This window comes from Peromyscus leucopus, chromosome 5 (assembly GCF_004664715.2).
Source record: "Peromyscus leucopus breed LL Stock chromosome 5, UCI_PerLeu_2.1, whole genome shotgun sequence".
NCBI lineage: Eukaryota > Metazoa > Chordata > Mammalia > Rodentia > Cricetidae > Peromyscus > Peromyscus leucopus.
In genome coordinates, this window is record NC_051067.1 from 135,207,078 (window position 1) to 135,229,011 (window position 21,934).

The window sequence follows — 21,934 nt, forward strand, 5'->3', positions numbered from 1 at the left end:
CACAAGACCTCATCCCTCCTTGAGGATCACTGGCAGTTAATGTTTGCTGGGGAAAAGAGAGACATTTTGTTTAGTCATATAGCCATAGAGGCTGATCAAGCTCTTGTAAATAAGCATGTGTATTATAAGCAATTGTATTAAACACACACACACACACACACACACACACACACACACACACACGGAAAGAGAGGGTAACTGGGGTGAATATGATCAAAATATATCTATACATGCATGAAATGCTATAATAAAGCTCATTATTGTGTATAATTAATATTCTAATAAAAACATAAAAACAGAAACACTATATTCAATCCCAGTAAACAGGCCCAAAGGCTGTAAACTGCAAACAGATGATTCATGTTGGGATATTTGGGAAGCTCTGAAATAATATATGTAAAAGCCAATAAGGTATTTCCATTTGATAGCATGAATGCATGTTATTTTTCAGGACAGGATTCTTTACTAATAAATCTGGAAACAACTGGTAGCTTCATAGCTTTTCATTAATGTGGAGAACTGGGGATGCCAGTGTGTGTGTCCAAGACAGAAATACACACATTCTGTAAATAACAAGAGAATTAACATGTTAGAAGACTAATACTCTCAGAATATTCCTACTTTATATTCATTTGTAGCAGGGCAGAAACCAGATCCCAGAGCTCATAATTCACGCTTCAGGTTCTTTAAATGCCTGTCTTCTTTTAAAAGAGCAAGGGTATATGCAAAAGGTAAGTAAGTCCCCAGTAGACACAGACTGCATTAGAACTAACAGTGGAGGCCGAGACTGTATTGAAATGTCTTTCACTTAGTATCTTACAATGAGAGAAAGATTTCTACATTGCAAACCAAAAGATATACTAGATTATATGATATAAATTTAGGATTTTTTTATGTATTACACATTTTAGATATATTTTACATATGAATGTTTTGTCTGTATGCATGTATGTACATACTTATGTATGTATGTATGTATGTATGTATGTGCACCATATGTGTGCTTGGTGTCTGCAGAAGTCAGAAGAGGTCATGTAACCCCAGGAACTGGAGTTACAGCCTGTTGTAAGGCACCATAGGGAGCTGAGACTTGAACCTGGGTCCTCTGCAAGAGCAACAAGTGCTTTTAACTGCTGAGCTATCTCTCCAGCCCCTATTTTTATTATTTAAATAAAAATATTTGTACTTAAAACAATTGAGTTAATTCACTATATAAGTTCTCTTTTTGCATATATAAGCTTCAAAGCCACAGAATCACAATTCAAAGTAAGTGTCATCTGAAATTTCATCCTGAAATTGGTTTTCAACAAATGCATTACTTGGGGAAAAAAATCACTTAAGTCTGAATATATCTATGTAGGAATGAATCAACTTAATAGATCTATGTATAGAAAGCCTTACAACTTAAACATCAATTCTCATGGTAACATAGTACTATGCTAAGAGAATACTTTGTTTTCCAATAATATATACAAGCATCATGTCCTTTTAGGATTGCAAATCCATAGTACAAGTTGGAACTACTGATGAAAAGATGCTGTATTGGGGTTTTCATGGGGGTGGTATTCAGCACAATCTTTTCATTCACAAACTCACAATACTTGGGTTTATCTTTCACAAGACAAATAACAGGTGTTTGACATTCCTTCTTAGATGAGAAAAAGGACCACTCTAATGTGGCTGGGATACTCAAGAGTCTTGGGCTAAATGCTAATTTCACCTTGGTCCTAGAGATGCAGTTATGGAGGCCTCTTTAGAGCAGCTTCTGAACTGCAGTTAAAGAGGAACCAGACTGAGTGAAATTCTCCTGACCTCTATTCCACAGCAATAATGGGTAACAGGTCTTGGTAATGATTATGATCTATGTATTAGAGGTGAATTCTTTGGAGTAAATGACAGCATACACCTCACACAAAGCCATCTATTCTGTAATTATTTCAGGTGGCTTAACTTTGTCAATCAGGCAGAACATAATTTCTGGTGTTGGGGATTTAGCCTAGACCTTTGTGCATGTTAGGGAAGCACTCTGCATTGAGCTACATTCCCCAACCCAGGTGGAACACTGTTGATAACAGAATTATCATTATTATTACTGTTGTGAATAGAAACATATGAAGCCATGCTTAGCACATTCTACATGTAAAGTACTATTCCAAGCTCTCTCTATATATGTATATGCATATATGTGTACATGTATGTGTGTATATATACATACATACATACATACATATAAAACAAATCTAGTTTTCTGTATGATGTATACTGTTCCATTTTAGAGAGAAGGAAACAGAATCACAGGGAACTCTTAAGGCTGTGAACCTTCCAAGTGTAGGTGTTAATAACAAATCTAGTCTGATCTAGAGACCAACTTCTTAACTACAGTGTGGAAGTGCTTATGTAAAACTGCCTGGAATAGCTTTCTTAAATGACATGTCTAATGTATAATACCCGATAGGCGTTCTGAGTTTGAAGTGAATGACACACATGACAGGCAGTCCATGTGGCAGTCCACATATGTTTTTAAGTACCTTCCATAGCAGTTTCTCGTATTAAACAATATACACACACATAAGAAGACTGTTTTTGCTTTCTAAGAAACACTTTTAAAGACTTCTTGCCAATTTTTTTAATGCCAAACTGAAGCCCATTATAGGAGGAAGGTGAATTATTAGTTTATTCATTAGTTAAATTACTAACACACTAGAGGATCAATTCCTGAGGTACATTAAGAAAGGACTTCGGTTTTTTGTTTGTTTGTTTTTTTCGAGACAGGTTTCTCTGTGTGGCTTTGCGCCTTTCCTGGATCTTGCTCTGTAGACAAGGCTGGCCTTGAACTCACAGAGATCCACCTGCCTCTGCCTCCCGAGTGCTGGGATTAAAGGCGTGCACCACCACTCGTTTTTATAATGCCACAAGACACTGGGTGGGTAATTATCTGCTCAATGTCTATGTTCTGTATTCAACTACAACCTGAGGATCACAGTCTTAGCATGAGCCCCCAGTGTCGAGTGCGATGTCCAACACACAGCAGGTTGCCACTGAGTGGTCATCTGATGCTAACTGGGATTTGTTCTATTAGATAAACTGTAAGTGGCAGTTTAATGTATCTGGTAACATCTACCTTGCATAAAATTTAACATATGGACAGTATATTGCCAGGATATTAACTTTAAAGATAGGACAGAACTTTGAAATAAACCCTTGTGGTTCATAGCAGCAAGAATTTAAACTCCCAGTTCCACACAATTTTTAGTTGCAACTTATTTCTTCTGACAGGAGAAGCTTCAAAGATCCAGAGAGAGGCTATTAAAACACACACTGTATTTGCTGCACTAGAGATACCCTAAAAGATTCCTAATAGCCTTTGCGTGCTTCAGGATTCATTAATAAGCATTTCAACAGAGAGGCTATGCATCACCCCCGTCAGAGCGGTGTGTGCAACAGTGCTTTAGAAAGATGCTTACTGCACATTCAACTGACAAAGGAAAGGGGCTCATTGGGACTCTTCAGCTAGGCATTCACTATACGTTGATCATGTTCTCTCCTCATTACTCTCTTATACCTTGGTGTTTCAAGTTCCTTCATGTAGTGAAACTCTCTACTTGACACCTTAGATCAGTTAAACCTAACTCACAGAACCCAAAGGAGTGGTCAAAGAATACGGAATGTTCTGGACATCACAAGGCACGCTACACAGCCAAGAATGTTTCCATTTCCCCCGAGACACCCCTCAAGGAAGCTCTCTCTCCCACAGTAACAGGTAGGACTTCTCTATCTCTGCACTGACATCTTCAAATCAGAGTACTTAGGAGACAGCTTGTTGACATCTGAGTACATGCAGAGACAATCACATAATTTTCAGGAAAAAATTAAGTTGGATTTTACTACTTGAAAAATATTTGTCTTATTTCATGTTTAAATGTTTAAATATTTCAGTGGTAAATTAGAGAAAGATTATTAGTTCTAAAAACATGAACTTTTCTGATATTAGTTTCATATTTGAGATGACTAGTTCACGATATTGATGCATAGTTTATAACGGTTCAGAGAAAAGGCTAATTACTTGAATTTGATAGCTCCATATGAACATGCAAGTAGCACATTCAGTGCCAGTGTAAGTACAATTAATACATGGTAAAATTAACACCTAGGTTGACCAGAGTTTTTAAAATCTTCATGATCTACATATGAAAACAACTAACTTGATTATTTTTCAAAAATCACTAGTGTCTCCTGTAAATGAGACTGTATTATTATAGAAGCACCAACTTCAGACATTCAAATGGCCTAATATTTTATTTTTCAAAACTTAATGATGCAAAAATCTTAAAATACATGTGTAAGAACATAAATTTTACATTTTTAACAGGGATAAAATTTATGAAGAAATCATACTTTAAAAATGTCTGCATATAACTTTCTATCAATTGAAGAACTTGGGAGTTCTCTGTTCAGTTCTGAAATACTGAAGCATCTAGTATGAATTCTCCCACATATGAAATTCTCACCTAAGAATTTGGCTTTCACAAGTCTCTGTTGTAAATGCTTAAGAAATTTAAGAGACTATACTAGAAGTATAACAACATATGTCTCCATGGTCAGAACTGAATCTTCCAAGGTTTTATTTAAAAGATGTTCAATTAGTAGGGTTATAAAATAAAAGTTCAGAAACAAGTTATTGTTTCATTTTTAAAAACATGGTTTATTTATATCCCAACTTTACTGCTACTCTGCTCACAGCAACGTATGCTTTCTCATGGGACTGTCTGCAACTACAATTCTACCTTTGGACTGAGGGTAGATGTGATCTAGTACTCAGGGCATGGCAACATCTAATGACTGCATGAGAGATACTGAGGCAGATGCTTGTCACAAGGGGTAATTCTGATACAGCTGTCATTAAGCTGTGAAATGGCTAAAATCATAGCAAGATTCAATTAATAAAATTTTCACATCTCTAGTTAAGTAAAAAAAAATACTCAAACTATTTGTCTCAAAAATCCTAAGTTTGATAGCAAAACAGTCAACTGAATTACTGTGCAGTATTAGTATTCTGGTCTTTATTAGTTATTATCTAGGTATCATAAAATTATTATGTCCATGGAGACAGTAATGTAAGTTTTGATAAAAGCTGGCTCTCATTCCTACCCAAAGTTAAACCAAAACACCTAGAGTCCAACAGGATGGATATATCCATATGAAGAGATGTGTAGACACCAATTACATTCTAAAAAATTGTTTAAGTTCATTTGCAGCATATCAAAATGATGCAAACTGGGGCTCTTGTTTCAGTGTGAACATAAAAAGATAGGACAAAGATGTCTGATTTTATCACCAAAGTTAGGTGGTATAAATAGATCGTTTGGCTCATTTTGGTTATAGAAATAATTTTTTAAAATTAGTATTTTATATAAAGATGTAATAGCAATCTTCAATGTATAGAAACAGTTTTGGGTAGCATTTTGTTACCTAAAACTCTTTGAGATTTGTTGACCTCAAATTCTCAATTCTCCTGCCTCAGTCTCAAGAGTGCTTGGATTATGGTGTGCACTACCATACCTAACTTCTATAGCAGAATTTTTAAGGTAAATAGACTTTTTCTTTGTTTATATTATTTTTCTATCAAAGTAAAAAGAAACTCTTATTATAAACTTTATGACTAGTTTGAGAAATACCCAGAAATTATATAGAAAAATTCAGTTTGGTATAAATATTCTTAAAACTTAACTTCATTCAAGCAATATTTATAACATGTTATTTTAAAGATAATTAGGTACAGTAAAACTACAAAAACTAAACTTGTTCAACTTTGTATGAACCATATAGACTGTTTGCACATTTTCTTAGTTTTCTCGACATTGCATGTATAAAATCTCTTGTGAGACTGTTCTCTGCATGTATCCTATAAAAGTATAACAGACATGTAAGACTCACACATTTGGTCATATGTCCTAGAATAAAAACACTCTAAAATTTTATTTTAAATATATATGTGTTATATACATAAATGCACATGTTAGTGAAGAGAAAATTCTTACCATTGGTTTCCTTTGGGTGCTAGTCTCTCCATTATTCTTGATGGTGCCCTCCTATGCCGAGTAGACAGTAACCAAAATGCATTTGGGTGCTCCCTTCTTCAGATGGGAATTTTCGGCCAATTGCCAGTTGAGAATTTAAACTGAAAACTAAATTACCCAAACTTTATTAAGTTGTTCCCATGTCCACCAGCTGATAATGAGCAATAACACTGAACTGGAAAAAAATACATGGTCTACCTCCTTTCAGGCAATCATATTATATTTGAGAAGAAATGCTATGACCCCAAACTGAAACTTGCTATATCTCCAGAGAATTGTTAGCTAAGTTTCAGCCTCTCGCCTGAAGGTCCCCACACTCATTCCAAACATACAATAAAGATGGCATTTATTTGATGATGCAATAAATTATTAAATCACAAAGTTAAATGCCACCAAATATTGCCTTTACCTAAGAGCGATTCATAATGTTTGGAAACAGGTTGACTGTAACATTCATTTTTACAAAATACTCTTTAAGTCATCAACTACTTGAAGTACTATGTACCATAAAGAAATTCAAAGTTACACTGCAGACATAGGATTGGCTGAAAATATCATCTTACCATTGAAAATAATATGGTTATCCATTTGCAATTATAAAAAGAGCTTTAGTCCACTTTCCATGCCCTTGCCCATTTAATTAGTATTAATTAAATTCTTTGGAGAGTCTGCCAATCTTGTATGTTCTCTGATCTTTATTGGTCTTTATTATTACTCAGTTGTTCAATTTGTTTTGATGATTTTCATATTAAAAATGACTGATTAAAAACTTTCTTAATATCAAAAAAACCTTTCTGAATATCAACTACAGTAGACCCAAAATTAAGTGCATATATCTAGACAGCTAAAGGACCTCAAATCTCAGGTTCTATGAAAAATCATGCAGATGCACATCCATCCACTCATCTACACATTCATCCATACATCCTTCTACATACTCATCCACATACCCATCTATCCATCCAGTCATCCACCATGCACACATCCTTCCACTCATCCAATGTTCCTGTATTATAACCCGAAATTGCTATAAAGGTATTATGTAAGAGAGGCTATAGATTCAATCAGCTTATAACCAAACCAAAAGAAATGGACTTTAGACACAGGACCTCAGTAGAGTTAATCATATTTACCTCCAAAAACTTTGCTATCCTAAGAACAGCACATTCTACCAAAAAACCTCAACAGTACAAACTATTCAGAGACTAACAAAGTTATTTCTCAGGTGTTATGGACCTACAAAAGGAAAAGTTCTTTTCTTAAGGGGTTTATAATGCAAAATTTAATGGGACACGTGTGTGTGAAGTATGCTGTACAGATGACTGGAATCCACCACAGAAACAAGCACATTGAAACACACACGTGTGTGAAGTATGTTCCATGAATGACTGAATTTCCAACACACACACACACACACACACACACACACACACACACACACACACACACACCACTGGAGCAATACAAGTGTTTTGAAGAGGTTGATGACATATGAAGCCAATTTGAGAAACCTAATTTATACCAAGAACCATCTTGGTTCTTTTTTTTTTTTATTTAGTTTAATAAAGTCCACAAAGCAAACAGTGATGGAATGAACACAGAATATGGCTTTGCAAGTATTCATGTCCTCAGTCTGGAAGATCAAAGAGAAATTCCTCAGCCAAAAGAAGAGATAGTGTATGGAGCCATGCCCCCATACCCCCCCCCCACTCCCTCAAAGCCCTGCTTTCAGCAGGGGACACACTTCTAAACATGTTCACTCACTCTAATGATCACAGTCCTCATGGCCATAAGTTCACTTTTAATACAAGACACAAAACTGACAAAGCTCTCTGACATAAACAAGATCAGGAATGCATGACTCCCGCTAGCACACATACACAAGAAGGCTGCTTCATATTTCAGCAGGTGAGTCCCATAAGACTAGCATATACATGCATGTGCTTACATGTAGTCGAACATTTCTAATACACGTATAAGAGTTTTAAAGTTTAATACCACCTCTTCATTTTATAAATAAATAAATAAACCCAGAAACCTGCCATTGTTAGCCCAAAGTCACACAGTTATCAAATTAAGACTCCTAAGAACAACACATGTTATATTTACTGCAATTAAGAAAAAGACACCATGGGAAGGAATAGTAGAAATTTCAACATTTTAACATCCATGCTAATATTACATTTTCAGATAGCCCATAAGCCTTAGGAAGTGCAAATCATATAATCCATAAAGCTAGAGAAAGAAAAACTCATAAAATGGAATTCTCTAAAATTTCCATGGCTTCACATCCATTTCTCTTTCACTCTTGGTACCCTATTTTATCGTGTGTGTGTGTGTGTGTGTGTGTGTGTGTGTGTGTGTGTGTATCTAAATTTTAAGCACATACAGTATTGGAAAAACAAAGATCTTACTGCTTCAGGTGACATATAATCTCTCAATATAATGCATATTTGTATTTTATATGTGCACCTGAACAGCAAGAGAAGGTCTGTAACAGAATATTAATTTAAGATATGCTACTTTTGTTCATGTTGCATTTGTTTAACTCTGTTAAGCTGTGTTACTGTGCCTGTCTAAAACACCTGATGGTCTAATAAAGATTTGAATGGTCAATAGCAAGGCAGGAGAAAGGATAGGTGGCGTTGGAAGGCAGAGAGAATACTTAGAAGGAGAAATCTGGGAGGAGAGAAGTAGCCAGAGAAGGAGGACTCCAGGGGCCATCCACCCAGCTACACAGCAAGCCATTTGGAGTAAAAGTAAGATTTACAGAAGTAAGAGAATGGGAAAAGCCTAGAGGCAAAAGGTAGATGGGATAATTTAAGCAAAGCTAGCAAGAAACAAGCCAAGCTAGGGCTGGGCATTCATAAGAATAAGCCTCCATGTGTGATTTATTTGGGAGCTGGGTGGTGGGCCCCTCAAAAGACAAAAACAAAACAAAACAAAACCAAAGGTCTAAAGACTTTACTGTTCAGATATAAGAAGAAAATCTTGAAACACTGGGTCCCAGCTCCAAAACTGAGTTGTGACTCCAGATGGAGCAGATAACTGAATGTGGGAGCTATAAAAATTAGCAACAATCAAGTTTCTGAATGTGTAAATATTACAAGTTAATTAGAAATCACACTGTCACAAAGTCAAGGTGTTCTGGCAGCCCTCGCCTGTGCTGCATCTCACAACAGCACTGCAGCTCTGAACACACAGTGTGTGCACTTTGCACTGTGCATGCCATGCTTGCAGGGCCCTCCATACTGCTGGAAATGTTTCAGTGCAGACTCCAGACTCATGACAAACAGCTTACTGTTTCCTGCTCGTACAGAAAACAAAGACTTTTAAATATTTTCCTACTACCATTCCTCAGCATGTATCAAGTACATATATCTTTGGAATGCATTGTGTTAAGAATGTTTAAGTTTTAAATTACTATTTGTGTTGCTGTTGAGTTTTCAGGCTTGGGATTAGAACAGAATTTCCAGTATTTTCTGAAGTTCTCTTAAGCTTACTTTAGCCATTCTGTATTAGGTATTGATGTGAATGGCATGCTCAGCATTGATAATTACAAAATCAAACCATCAATCAACTCTGAAAAACTGCGACTATGTTCTCTGTTCTGCAGTATCAAATATTTAACCAGAATTTAATTTTTAAGGAAAAAAAATAAACAAGTACACCCATCTCATTAGTATGCATATTTGCTTTTATCTTTAACAAAAGAAAAATTACAAGTACATCAAAGAACTGTTGAAGATGTATTCATGAGTATCAGTGCTTGAACTATATGCCTATTTTACATGCATATAAGCCTGCAGTCACATAAACACATCTTGAGTGAAAAGGAGCTTGAGTGTGAGGAGTTTGAGAAGCCCTGGTTTAGACTTACTTACAATAAAAAAGAGGTGCCTGTTAGTTCAATTACTACTTCACTGTATTGACGCAGACATTTCTAGTAAAGTGCAGCATGTTTTCTGTCTCATGTGTCTCGAAAGAGCACTCATCAGGCACTATCTAACATCACCAGACCGTCTGTGAACAAAGAGCAATGGTGAACCAGTCAGTGCTGGGATACACACCACACTCACCACTTTCAGCCTCTATACCATCAAAGGCTGCAAACCCAAAAGGCATGCAACATTCTGGCCATCTATTATTTTAAAAGACAAAAGATTATCATATGGTACCAAAAATATATGTGCTTAAGGTATTTGACTTATATTCTATTTGATCATGAAGTGACCTCAGTGTTTTATATGCCCATGTGTCTATAAATGTATATGCATATGTGTGTATAGCTCAATAGAATTAGTTCCATGTTAGAAAGAACTAAATTAAATACAAAGATCACAGACACATATGCGGCACACTAACAGCAACACCATCTTACCATCTATAGTAAGAAAAAGAAAATAGTTTCCTTTTTAAAATCTGGTGGGTTTTGTTGTTGTTTTGAGAAAGGGTTTCAGTCTAGAGCAGGCTGGCCAGGAATTCTATATATACCTATTCTGGCCTAGAATTCACTGTGATCCTCTTGCCTGGGCTTTCTGGGTGTTGGGATTGCAGGCATGTGCCACCACACCTGGCAAAACTGGAGTTTTGAAAGTTCAGTAACAACCTAACTTCCTTCTCCAAAGCACATGCAACCAATCCAGAAGCCTACAGCCATTCTCCAGTGTGCCCACTACTCAGAAGCAGATGGAAACAGAAATAAGGAGATCCTGAGCCAATAAAGAATTGAAGAAAGATACATATTTTATCCCTTCTTGTGTAGAGAAAAGCAATACAATTTATGCAAAAAGTCTACAATAAGCATCAGTATTTGAGCACTTACTCTACATGGTAAGCTCTTCTCAGTGTTGAGAGAAAGGGGCATAGTACATTATGTCTTCCCAGAATCTCAAAGGGAAAACAACTTCCATGTTTTCAGGTACCACAGAAGGCTTATTCCAGTTCAATGAGCAGTATAAACCAGGAGAATAGAGTACTTTAGTTAGTGGTACCAACCAAGAAAGACAGGGAAGAGGACACAAGTTGGACAAGAGGAAAGATGTCACCACGATCTTTGGTAGGCCTTAAAATAACTCACATTTTTACAAGTTTAAAAAAAACTACTTTGAGAACAAAGAAGACGGTGTGGCAGAAAGCAGAAGCATGGAGGAGCTGCAGGTATTTCAGCATCAGCCACACACTGGGGGTCTGCCAACCTCAAAGGATGCTCTTTTCACTCTCAGATCAAAAACCAAACGAGTAACTCGGGAAGATTATGTTAGCTGGTGTTTGGACAGTTTACCTCTTGTTGGACAGTAGTGAGATGGGAATCCAAAGAATTATCAAAACTTATCAACTGACTATAGAGAGAAAACAGGTAACAAAGATGACTTAAACTTCGAAGGCTTTTTTTTTCCTGGCAACTTCCTATTTTGTGGAGGAAGGAAATGGTAGACTGTCAAATGTGGCTTTAGTAGTGGTCACAGAATTCAGAGCAGAGAAAGAGCTAAGCTGTGGCAATCAAGGCAGAGGAGCTTGAGCAGAGACTTGGAAGTGGGAACATGTGACAGTCCTCAGATTTACCAGTGCTCATTTGCTGGACAAAGCAGACAGCTCCCAAGTACCTTTTTAACAGACATGTTAAAAGTTCCAACTGTTACTGAGAAGAAAAGGCAAAACAGCTTCATACACAGAATGCCTAAAAAATAATGGCCAACTAGTTTAAAGCTATAAATGCCTACATTTGCATATATAAAGGCAATCACCAAATAATGGGGGAATACAGAGCCCCAACTGGCCATATCTTGTCACCAAATGAAGTTTCTCTAGGACTAGGTTACATCTAATTGAGTTGTTGGCCAAAAGGATCCAATGGGAATCCCCAAACAAAGCAGGCTGCCGCCAAGACTATAAGCTGCTCTCCACAATCTGACAAGGCCCCATTGCTGAAGACAGCACCTACACAACTCAGTGAACAGAAACAGAGCTGGTGCCTACAAAGGGCCTTCACCCCATGTTCTAGCATCTTTGGCACAGGAATGTACTCTGCACTCTACCAAAAGAGAAATGTAACCCACCACAAACCCTTGAAAGGACAATGGTGTCCTTACAAGAAATGCTAGTGCAATGGTGGCACAAAGCTTGTGGGAGTTACCAGCCACTATCTGACTCGACTGAAGGCCCGCTCCATGGGATGGAACCCATACTAGATACTGCTTGGGTGACCAAGAACCTGAGACAACGTGGCCCAGGAACCTAGGGTAAAACCAAATATTATTGCTCTAATGAAAGAAAGAAAAACACATAGCAATAAAATGACTCCTAATGACTTCTCATACTCATAGAGCAGTGCCTTGCTCAGCCATCATCAGAGAAACTTCCTCCTGCAGCAGATGGGAACCAACACAGAGATCCACAGCCAGACAATATGCAGAGAACCAGAGACCTTGGAACACTCAATTCTAAATGAGATGTCTCTATCAAATTCCTCCCCAATGTCAGGGAATTCTACAAAAGAAGAGGCAGAAAGAGTATAGGAGCCGGAGGGAATGAGGGCACCAAGAGAAAAAGGTCCTCTAAATCAACATAATCAAAACACATATGAACCCACAGAGACTGAGGCAGGATGCACAGGGCCGGCACTAGGTCCTTTTCATATATTATGACTCCCAGTTTAGTGTTTCTATGGAATTCCTGAGTATGCCATCTCCTGGGTTCTTTTTCTTCTGTTTGTTTTGTCTAACGCCAATGTATTACTTTCTGTTTTATCAAACAGACCTGGATGGGAGGGGACGGGGAGGAACTGGGAGGAGTAGAGGGAGGAAAGCCATATTCAGGATATATTAAGAGAGGGGGAAAAACTATTTTCAATAAAACACACATGCACACCCCTCAAATCAATACCTTAAAGATGCACCTCAGGACCTTAGTAAAAGGCCAGATTTCAAATAAACAATCTAGAGTTATAACCTTAAATTATGTACAACAAATATATTTTGGCAGCCAAATAATGTAAAATATGCAAAAACAGTCAACAAAAAGTAAAATATGCAAAAACAGTCAACAAAAAGTTTAGCTGTATTTAATGCCAACACATCTATCAAGTGTTTGTAGTCAATTTCAATTAAAAAAAAAATCATCTTTCCAGTAGGAGCAAGAATCCTTGTTCAGTTAGACTGAACCCACCTTTAATCACTACATCATCAATCTTTTAAACATAAGGAAGTCTTAAATCAAAAATCACATCCATGATTTGAGTCCATCTTGTTCCCAGAAATCTCTGTAGAGTTGGAGAGCACATTCTGATCTTCTCAATCAATGGTTCATATCACTGAGGAACAGCTCCAAAGAGGTAGAGACTGTGCTTTGCTTTTCTACTGAAACGTCACAACACTAGCTATATATTCAGCATGCTTATTGCCTGAATTGCACATTGGAGATATATAGGTTAAATAAAAGCTATTATAAAATCTGAAAAAAATAACGTCTTTAACAGAAAAGTTTTTTTAAGTTTTTAAATTTAAATTTTACAAATCTTCAGACAGCAAATCACATCACTTACAAAGCTTTACAAGATTCTAAATGAAATTTGAGATTCTATAGCACTGAATGAAGTTTCTATTGATCTGATTCTGCTTTCCTTTTCTCTTGAAAAAGCTCTAGAGGAGTGGTTCTCAACCTTCCTAATGCTGTAACCTTTAATACAGCTCATGTTGTGGTGACCCCCTACGATAAAATGATTTCATTGCTACTTCCTAACTGTACTTTTGCTACTGTTACAAATTGTAATGTAAAAATCTGTTTTCTGAAGGTCTCAGACGACCCCTCTGAAAGGGTCATTTGACCTGCAAATGTTTAAAGACACATTAGAGCAGCAAGGCAGGGCAGCAGCATGCAGCCAAGCCTACGGGGTTCAGCGCAGAGCTGAAGGAAAAGGTCCAGCTTTTTAAGCAAGCTCCCACAGGATAATGAGCACAGCAGCAGGTGACTTGACAGATGTGACCTTCTGTATGACGACGATTCTAAAACATCTCAATCCAAACCAGTCATTTACTTGCTTTGTCACCCTTATTTAAAGTGGGACACACACACACACAGGCAGACAGACAGACAGACACACACACACATGCATATGTGCACACACGCAGACCAATTCTGTTCAAAGAACTAACAGGGCATTATACAAATACAAGTAAATAGGTTTGTTTGAAAGGGAACCAAATAATGACAAGTCAGAGCATGGTCAAAGAGCTAAGCTGGCAATGAAACACTTTGGCTCCATCTGTTTGTAATGTCTGTGTGACCCAAAAACTAAAATATTGACACTCAGAAATCTGAAAACTGAAAGGAAATGTATGGTTAATTAAGACATTTCAGTCAAAATGGTACAATGTAATGGACATCTTCCTAAGAGATTTAAGATCTTAAAAATAATGTTTTTGCTTTGTAAATGACCCATTATTTGAACTTTGCTTTTATGATTGAGTCGTAAGAAAGAAACCACACATTGTAGGTATTCCATTTTATCAATCATTCACCTATCCATTCATCTGCTGTAGTGCTGGGGGCTATAACAGGGTCTGACAATTATTAAAGTGGTGCTCTTCCAGTAGTCAGTGGGCCTCAGGGGAGGCAGAATGACCCCACATCACAAAAATCAATATTATATAGCCCAGTATGGTAAGTACCCAGTGCCAAGGATCAGTCTACATACCCTGAGCTAACACATCACATATGACAGAAGCAGGTCTGAGGGGGACTGCCATAAAGGAAAGTGTGCTGCTCACAAGAAGATCAAGTGGATTAAATTTTTCTCACTTTGGATTTAAAAGAGTAAATTATACAATCCAAAAAAAATGAATATTGTGTAATGTTCTTTTCCCCACCTCCATCCAAGCATTTGTTACTGTTTTCTTAAATGAGAGCCATTTTACTTGTTTTGAGATAGAATTTCATTGCAGTTTTAATTTACATTTTCCCTAATTCCAAGAGATATTGAACAGTTTTCATGTTCACAGGCCATCTTTTGAAAACTATTCATTATTAGCTCATCTTCCAGTTAGCCTGCATCAATTGCTTCTTAGTTCCTTGTGTATTCTAGACAGTATCTATCAGACACATAACCAGCAGACTTCCTCCCACTCCCAGGTAGTCACTTCACATGCTTACTTATTTTTAATTTTATTCAGTTCCATTTGTCTTCTCTTGGTATTGCTACCTAAACTACTAGTCTCTTTCAGTAGGTCCTTGACTGTGCCAATATATTTAAATGTTTTACTTAGTTTAAGAGTTCCAGCTCTTAAAATAGGTCTTTGGTCCATTTTTTCTGCTGATATTTTTGGACAGGGTGAGAAATAAGGGTCATCTGAGCCAACTGATAGCATCTTTATTTAGACCTAGATTGGATCCATTTGATAATGAGTTGGCTGTTAAGGAACCAACATTGCCAAATTCTGTGCTTACTTTTTAGAAAATTATAAAAACTATTTTACTTCATTTAGGCTTTAAAAATACTATTTTAAATACTATTTTATTTCCTAGGTTTTCAAATTTCCCTACAATGATTTATGTATTTTAAGTCATTAGATACAAAATATTTAAAATACCAGACTATTCCCAACAATTTGACCTCTTTTTAATCAATCATCACCCACATTATCCCTCTATGACATCACTTTCATGGGCCTACTGGGTACTCAAGATTACTAGGTCTTAAGAGATGACTTTGTTCTGATACCAGCTGCATCTTGTTCCTGCTATTTTATTGCTTCTTAAAAATATTAAATTTTCTTTTTATGTTTTGAGATTATGTTATAATTATATCATTTCCCACTTCCAAACACTCCAATATAACCACTCCTTGATCTTTTTCAAATTCATGGCCTATTTTTCTTTAATGGCATGCATGCGTGCGTGCGTGCGTGCGTGCATGCGTGCGTGCGTGCGTGCGTGTGTGTGTGTGTGTGTGTGTGTGTGTGTGCATGTGTGTATTCCTAAAAAGTGCAACCTGCTGCTGGGCGGTGGTGGCGCACGCCTTTAATCCCAGCACTCGGGAAGCAGAGGCAGGCGGATCTCTGTGAGTTCGAGGCCAGCCTGGGCTACCAAGTGAGTTCCAGGAAAAGGCGCAAAGCTACACAGAGAAACCCTGTCTCGAAAAACCAAAAAAAAAAAAAAAAAAAAAAAAGTGCAACCTGCTCAATCAGTATAATATTACTTGTATGCATATTTTCAGGGCTATTTGGCATTGATAACCAAGTGGCCTGTTTTTCCCCAGGGAAGACTATTTCTCTCACTCTTAGCATTCCTTAGCTGCCTGTGGATCTTTGTCTGGGGTTGAAGCCTCATGAGCTTTCCCCCTTCCACACTGCTTCTCTATTGGTGTAGTCCTTGTTCAGGTTATTTTAGGAAGCCATGTTGGTGAAACGTTATGGGTATAGCTTCTGATATTTCTAGGAGACACAATGTCACAGCAAACTCTGTTTTTCTGGCTCTTACAATCTTTCTGCCCCCTCTTCCACAATGACTCCTGAACCTAAGGTACACAATTTGTGCTGTAAGCGTATTGGTTGGAATCTGCCTCCACAACTCTTCATTTTGATCTGTTGTTCTCTATAATGGTCTCTGTCTACTACAAAGAGAAGTTTCCTGGATGAGGGGTGAGGACTACACTTATATGTGGATATAACAATAAATATTTAGACTGTAGATAGGGATTCCGCTGGTTTAGTAAAGTGTCAGTTATGGATTTTCCTCCAAAATCCATGACTTCCTTAGCTCTGGGTAGTTGGCTAGGTTTTGCAGTACCCTGGTACGATTTTTCTCCTGTTGAACAGGTCTTACATCCAACTAGAGAGCTGTTGGTTACCACCAAGGTATCCATGCCACTACTGTACTCTTAGGGTCACTGTCCCATGCTGGTTGTGATGGTTCACAGGCAGAATAGCTAGGTAAGACTACCAGTTGTTTCCATCCTTTGGAAGCTTGCATGGTGCTTTTGGTACCCTGTAAGCTAGTCCTAAGTGAGGGGGCTTTCAGGTCAGAACTAGCTGGGGTTCTCTGGGCCCTGTGTCTGAAGTACACAGTGTCTTCAGCAATAGGGACTTACTTTCCACCTCCAGGAGGCAAACAAGGGCAACAGCAATTACCTGTAATTCTTTGGAAATCTCTCTGAAAGCCCTAACCAACTCACAAGAGGGCTTCTCATGCCTGATGTTGGGGCTTATTAGTCTATGGCTCTTGCTGGGAGCATTGTCAACCCAGATGTGAAAATGCCATTTAAACTATATATATATGCATATTTATATACCAACTTACAAATGTCATAGGCATTTCTAAGTAGTTAATTGTGGAATTCCTGAGGACTTCTCCAGATACCCTTACTGTTGTTTTATCCTCCTTCTTTTGTATTTATCTCCCCTTTCCTAATCAGACCCCCCATTTTTCCATCTCCCTGATCAGATCACTTGTACCTTGATCTTCCCCTCTCTATTGCTTCCCCACACCCCTACCCCAGCAATGGCCCCATATATACTCACATATAAAGATCTGGAGCTAGGACCCCCAGATAAAGGAGAACATGTGATGCTTGTCTTTCTGGGTCTGGGTTACCTAACTTTTTCCTAGTTTCCATCCATTTACCTGATAATTTCACTATTTCATTTTTCTTTACAGCTGAATAATATTCCATAGTGTATATGTGATATTTTCATTATCTATTCATCTGCTGAAGGACACTTAAATTGTACCCAGCTACTATTCATGGAGCAGCACTGAACATGGCTGAGTCAGTATCTATGGAGTAGATTGTTGTCCTCTGAGCATGTTATGGAATGGTATAGCTGGGTTATAAGGCAGAATTATTTTTAGTTTGTTGATGATTTTCCACACTGATTACCAAAGTGACTGGACCAGTTTGCCATCCCATCAATAGTGAATGGGGATTTCCTTCCTGCCACATCCTTTCTAGCATTTGTTACTGGTTGTTTTGTTAATTTTTGTCCTTTGACTAGGATAAGATGGAACCTTAAAGTTGTTTGATAAGCATTTCCCTAGTTGCAGGGGGTGATGAGCATTCCTGAGATAGTTCTCAACCATTTTTAGTTGTTCTTCTGAGAACTCTCAGTACAGATCTCTGGCCCATTTTTTTAACTTTGTTTTCTGAGTTCTTGATGTATTCTGAATATTAATCCTCTGTCAGATATATCTCTGACAAATATTCTCTCTTTGCTTGTTTTTTTTTAGCTGTGTAGAAGCTTCTTAGTTGTTTTTTTTTTTTAACAAAGTCTCTTTTTTTCAACTGATAGGCTTAATTCTTGAGCAAATGGAGTCTTATTCAGAAAGTTCTTTCCTACACTTATGTCATGCAGACACTGTAGGTAGTCAATGTCTGACAGTCAGGGTTTCAGGTTTCACAATTGGGTTTTGATCCATTTGGAGTTAGTTTTGGTGCAAGGTAATATATGGCTCTAATTTTACATTCTTCTGTATGTAAACATCCAGTTTTCTACTTACTGAAGATGCTTTCTTTTCTTCAGCATAAGTGTTTGGCATCTTTTAATGGCTGAAGTCATATGAACTCATGGTTGGGTTTCCAATTTTGTTCTACTGGTCTACATGTCTGCTTTTCTGCCAGGACTATATTATTTTAATTACTATATTCTGTAATGTATCTTGAGATTTGGAATGGTAATCCTTCCAACATTGACTTTTTTCTCAGGACATTTTTCTATCTGCAATCTTTTGTGATTCCTTATGAATTTTATGATAGTTTTTTTTTCTATCTCATGATGAATGAGAAGGAGAATTTGATTGGCATTGGACTGAGTCTGTAAATGGCTTTTGGTAAAATGTTCTTTTTACAAAATTAATTCTACCAATCCATGAATATGGGACTCCTTTCCATTTTGTAGTGCCTTAATCTTCCTTCAGAGGTTTACATTTGTCATTATAGCAGTCCTTCACCTCCTTTGGTAGGCTTATTCCTACAAGTTCATTTCCTTTGCAGCTACTGTGAATTGGGTGTGTTCATGAACTCTTCCTCTCGGTTTGCTGCTGGACTGCTGGCATCCAGATAGAATACATTACCTGTAAAGAGCGATGGATGACTCTTTCCCTAGTTGTTTCCTTTCACTTCCTTCTTCTGCCTTACTCCTCCAGCTGGTGCTCTGAGTACAGTATTGAAGAGAAGTGGGGACAGTGGACAGCCCTGTCTCATTCCTGACTTCAGTGGGATTGCTTCAAGCTTTTTCTCCATTTAGGCTGATACTGGATGCATTCCTGCCATTCTTTATTTCTGAGTTAAAGAGAAAACACAGTGCCCTCATCTAGCTAGCCCACTGGCTTCCTACATGTTACATGCTCTCTTCCCTTGAGTTACCAGTTTTGCATTTTCAGTTTCAGATGCCTGAACTCGTGAGGCAGATGCTTAAAATCATATGAAAACTCTTCTAGTGACTGTGAATAGCTTCTTGAACTCAGAGTGAATATATAACACACAGTATATTTTCTACTTAAAAATAGTATTTCTTCTTTCCTTTCTCTTCTCTCTTTCAATATTTATAGTTCTCTTTATCTTTAACTTGTCTCTTCAAGTCTTTCATATGGCAGAAGCAAGGGCCAAGTATTTGCCACAGGTATAACATGCTTAGTACAATGATCAGCACAGGCTGTTTTAAAGGCATTTGATTACAATTAGCAACTAACCCACACAAAATCTTCAATTTAGGATCCCTCCCAGAATGTTGGCAATCATGAGGCTGAATGCCACATGGCCCCAGTATGGTGAGATGGAATGTCAGATGGCTCCCTCTCCACTTAGGTGAGCACAAACCCTACCGCAACTTCATTGGTAGTTCCCTAATGGCCAAATGCCACAGCCTATACCTTCTGGATCTGACTCGCTGTATCTGATTAAAAAAAAAAAAAAAAAAAAAAAAAGACTACAAGAAATACCACTGCTTAAAAGACGACAGCAACTCCTAAGAATTCTCAGAACTATCTTTGCAACTTCTCAGTCTCTTAGTTTATCTAGGAGACTATTTCTAGAGCCAATGATCCAAAAGCAAACTCTTACCATAATGGAAAATTGTTTCCTCATAGAATAGTATCTGAAACTTCAAGTTCTAAGTGTCAAACTGGCAAGAAAAGGAAAATTCCAAATACCCAGACCTCCCCTCTCCCCCTACACATCCCCCCCGACACACACCCTCTTTCTCTGATATATTCTAATAGCTACTCATTTTTAGGGTTCCAAAGTTCTTCTTTATGCATAGCTCCATTCTTTTAATTATCTGTTTTGCAACAATAACATTTCATTTAGTTTTACCTTTTGTAGACATTGTTTAAAACCAACTTAGTCCTCAATATTATTTTCCAGAGCAAATCAAGACACACGTTTTTATCCTCTTCTTTAAGGAGGACCAGGTTTCTGGGACTCCGACTTGAAAAGGAAACTCTGCCTTGGCGGTACTGTAAGCTGGAGGAAGGCTAGAGCGAACAACAGCTGGCTCAAAGAAAACTTCAGCTCCCCAATTTGTAACCACAGAAGTGCTGTCTTTGTCTTTCTGAAGTGCGACCACTGAGGTGGAGGGACATTTCTCTGATGAGGGCTTGCTGCTTAGCATGCACAAGTCCTGGGTGTCATTCCCATCACCATGGCAATGGGGAGAAAAGGATAAATGGCCATTGGAAAATTACTATCTTTCATTACTCAGCATCTTAAATCCAAATGGCTAGTGATATGGAAAAAAGATCATAAAAAAACTTCTGGAACTCACAGGGGCTGGTGGTGGCTGCTTAAGAAAGTCACAAGATTGTTCTGGAAAATGGAAAGTAGAATATACCGTATAATGTAGAGCTATAGCAAGTAAGAAGAGTCAATCAACTATTTAAAATACTTTTACCAAACAGCCCACTGCACTTTGTGCAGTATGGTGTGTAACTAGCTATAGCACTAGTACATACTTGAAGACATGTAAATGACATAATTGCTACAACTTTTTCAGACTGGCACTATTAGGATGTTTTGACAAATAATATATGTGTGTGTGTGTGTGTGTGTGTGTGTGTGTGCGCACACACACACACACACATCAGCGAGGAGTATAAAAGATAAGGACTTGAGATAATTACAGTATTTTACCAAAATATCTGTAACTACTGTCTTGGAGTATATGTTCTGAATCTCCCACTGGATGCGGAAACACATGCAAGTCTCATTCTCATTATCCATTTACTTCAGTTTCTTGCCATAAAGAGCATATCTCTTGATTCAGACTAGTTACAGAACCTGTTTTAACCAACAAAATGGGCAGAATGTATTATTCTGGGAAACTTTAGAAAAGTACAGATTGTCAGATCACCTTGGTGAAGACCTCTGCCGCTCTGAACATCGAAGACTCCCTGGGATCTGGGAGAAGCAGGTAGAGGATTAAACCCTGCAGACCAGGCTTTCCAGCCAAGTGAGATGACTCACAGCACCTACCCAGGAGACCACGTTGAGTGTCAGTGCTGTGATTTGTTCTGTGAAAGGATAAGGAAGCCATCCAACTTCTGGAATACAAACTTAGAATACCAAGTCACAAGGTGGGTCACCGGGGCAGGGAAATCTTTGGAGTGTGGCATTAATTTGCCCTGCATACAGGAGCTCAGTGATTCTAGGCTCTTCCCTTGGCCCATGGGGTAGGTCTGCTGTAATTATTCCCGAAACCCTTTAGCACAATCATTAGAAACTTAGAGTGACACAAACAAACGCTCCTGCCTCTGTCTCTGGAACACTCTGAAACCCTCTGCCATCTAGGGACCAGGACACTGCGGCCGCCCTCCCCAGCACCCATGCCAGAACACAAAGAAAGTAAGAATCATGTAGTCAGTCCTCC

General features: G+C 37.9%; 1 protein-coding gene and 1 long non-coding RNA gene across 3 annotated transcripts in view; one reads left to right on the forward strand and one right to left on the reverse strand.

Moving 5' to 3' along the window:
- The window catches only part of Zeb1 (zinc finger E-box binding homeobox 1), a 174,368-nt gene that overhangs the window by 122,061 nt on the left and 30,373 nt on the right, over positions 1-21,934 (reverse strand). The gene's annotated exons all lie outside the window — the stretch shown is intronic.
- Positions 3,690-11,570, forward strand: LOC119088103. The gene is made up of 2 exons (XR_005091692.1): positions 3,690-3,760; positions 10,706-11,570. It is a non-coding gene; the product is annotated as an uncharacterized LOC119088103 (long non-coding RNA).